We start from the raw sequence: 3,501 nt of genomic DNA, 5'->3' as shown, positions 1-3,501 counted from the left end.
CATGATTATGGTTGCGCCTACACAGTTTGCCCTGAATGTTTGTTTCTGGATGGGAGGGATTCCATAAGGTTCAATTGGTAGACCCATCTCTTGATATGAATGCTTTGAAAATTTAGGGAGGAATGATGGGGAGTTCTTCTAATGTCTTTTCTGAATCATTTAAGTGCATTGTTTTACTAATAATGCTGTCAGCACATTTTGCTCAATCTCTTTCTTCCAAACATCCTATGTTAGCCTTGGTACAGTAGTGTGTAAGTGAGCATTGTATAATTTATCTTTTTAACTGGGCTTTACCTGCCTCCCATTACCTCCTCAACATCAAATGTGTAGCACCCAAATGGTCCTGAATTGCTTTTCAGTCACCTTATTTAATACACTTTTTGCCATAGATCATCACTAAGCTACCTACATCTCACCCTTTTCAAAAGTAGTTGTCGAAGTAGAAGGGCAGGTTCATACCCAAGTCATGGTATATGATTAAACCTTTCTCCTCAATCTTGCCTCATTGGGTCTGTCTTGACCATAGTTCGTTATGAGACCTGTCTGACCATAGTTCCTTGTGAAGCCATGATGCGAATAAGGGCTTATCTAGGTTACTTGATTCTTTTTGCTTCATACTTCATTGCATGCCTCCAGTTATGTTTGGATAATACGAGTTCCTTGTGAAGCCATGATGCGAGTAAGGGCTTATCTAGGTCACTTGATTCTTTTTGCTTCATACTTCATTGCATGCCTCCAGTTATGTTTGGATAATATGAGGGAGATCGCTTGGTAAGTGGGGCTTCTAGATTGTTGAGATGCAATGAATTGGGATGGGGAGACAATTTTTTTGTTATGGATAGAGGGTATGAAATCCTCCCAGAGCTTGATTTGTTGTTTAGTGATAACTGTCTTACATGTTTTTTGAGAAACTGTTAATTTTGCTGTTGTTTCTTTCCACAAATATGATAATGGCTGCTTTTGTATTGTATAATACCAATCAACTCTCAATGAACTTGCTAAGCCTTGGTCCATTCTGATCCCTTGGCATAATTGAAAAGCAAAAGTACATGGAATGCCTTTGTCTTGTAGTCTATAGCAAACATTATGCTCTTGATTTCCCATTGACCAAGCTGGCAGACTAGATAGCCTGAGGCAAACACCACTAGTCTCAGTGGAGGAAGATGGGTTGTTCACCCTTTTGTGGAGTGAGGGAGAGGGGTGGGCCAGAATCGAACCTGTGTCTTGGGAGAAAATGGGTGCTGCCCCTAACCACCTGGCTAGGGGTGGGCTAGAAACGAAACCACATACTGGGAGGGAGGGGTGCCGACTTAACCACCTGGCTAGGGGTGGGCAGAATCAAATCCGTATCTTGGGAGGAGAAGGGTGCTGTCTTAACCACACGGCCCCCAAATGGTTGTCATTTTGTGGTTGAAGCAAGCAATAGCATCAGAATTGTGATGAAGCCTTGCAAGGAGGTAAGCAAAGCCAACAATTTGGGAGCAAAAGTCAATGTTATGAATAGTCAGAGAACAAACAGAGATTTTGGAACACGGAGGTTATTGAAACATAAAATTATTGGCACCTTCCGCAATGCACCCAAGCTATAGATGTGATGCTTGGTCATTCCCAAAAAAAATCCTCAGATGAATGGTTGGACCTCAGATTCAGTGTCCATGTTATCAACAGAAGTACTAAGAGATACTATGCTTGGGGTCTCTACAAGTCAGCTCAAGGCACTATGGATTCTCAAATGTACATAAGTGCAGGGTGTATAGTTAAGGGTCTACAAAAGCTTTGGAACAGCTTTGAGGTGGGCTGTTTTGGCGCAAGTTTGCGCTACTCAACTAGGTCAAATCATGCTAGGTTGTGTAGTGGCGACCTTGTCCACTACGCCTCATGCTCAGCTTTGACTTGGCTCCAATAGTGTCAGCTCAAGTGGTGGCACTTGCTACTGTGTCTATCCTGCAGCTTCATGCAAGATTCCACAATCCCCATTTTCGTGACAATTTTGCCATTCCTCTTACAGTGTACAGGCTTTCGTGGTGGCGGATCACACGAGCGTTTGCACATGCATGCGCGCGTGCGCACACATTTTGATAATGATTTAATTTCTCGCTACCCTTTGCCTCCATCACTGTAGCAACTTTATTGACACCCTTGGTTTCCTACCAACGCATTTCCTCCCACCTTTGCCTCCTATGGATATATTTGTAGTGGGTCCTCTGTCATCACATCTTCTTCATGTGTCCATTACAAGCAGGGTCACTTAGGTATCTATTACCATGTTTTGGCCATGCCCTCCGCTATCTATTGCTTTTTCACCAGTTCACGTGTCTCTTGTGTCTTAATTTGTAGGAGATATGATAGGCATTGTGCTGTACTTCTTAGTGTAGTTGGTCGTTGGTCACGTAGGCATTGTTCCATTTCGATGCCCCTACGAAGGGCTCCATAACCACTATCCTCACCAACGAGACAATGTGAGAAAAACTGGGGTCTAGATGCACTTTAATACTTGCAAACTCCAAACTTTTGAAGATTTGAAAACTCTTTAGATATTTTTGTGATGTTTTAGTTATAAATAGTTTTAGTTATAAATAGTTTCCAATAATTTAAAATAAGTAAGAAGAAATATCTTCGAGTTTTTCACTATTTGGGTTAAAAAAAAATCCAACCCCCGCGTCGAGATTGCAGTCGATGGTAGCATGGGGACATCCCACAAGTTTGCAACATGACATGTCCACCAAATGCATTGTGCTCTTCCACCCTGTAATCATGAATTTTGCAAAGGGCATATTCTTGATGACTAGGGGAGCATGGGAGAAGACCTCATTAATCCAAGATAATCCTTGCCATAATTCATTGTGCAGCTTACAACCATAAACTAAGTAAGTTTCTTTAGCATATGATTGCGTATGGTTGTTTATGTTTAGAGAAGACCCGCATCAATTTGGAGAGTCTAGCAACACATGAGTCTTGAAGTCAAGGATCCTAAGACACCCCTCTCTCTTAGGTCTTTTAGCTTTGTCTGAGGACAAGAAAGAACATGCCTTCTTTCCTTGCTTGTCTATCCAAAGAAATGTTTTTATGATGCTTAATAATCTTTTCCACTGTTGTCACTGTTTGAAGTCTTTTTCATAGTATGGAACCTATCCCAAAACTTGTCCTCTTTGAGATCAAGGGTGCTACTTAGAAAATCTACCCATTTATGAGCAACTTACTTGCACTCAGATACCAGTTAACCATAATTGTCCTTCATTCTTTAGATATAGTTTGGGTTCCTTTTAAACCTCAGTGCTGAATAAAAATTTGGGCTTGGGCTTGTTAGAAGTTCAATGCCATAGCTCCCATATCTGTGGGTAGTGTTTCTTGCATTATCTTAAGAGTAATAGCCGATTCCACTTCGCCTGTTTGGCTAATCTCTTCTCTGCTGCCCCAATATTACAACCTCGCTTATTACTTTCTACATTTTATTTATAAAAACCTTTCCCATGCATCACCACGGTTCACATCATTCCCTAG

Source organism: Cibotium barometz, chromosome 4 (genome assembly GCF_041138505.1).
Source record: "Cibotium barometz isolate CiBa-2024 chromosome 4, ASM4113850v1, whole genome shotgun sequence".
NCBI lineage: Eukaryota > Viridiplantae > Streptophyta > Polypodiopsida > Cyatheales > Cibotiaceae > Cibotium > Cibotium barometz.
Note: the sequence above shows the minus strand (reverse complement) of the source record.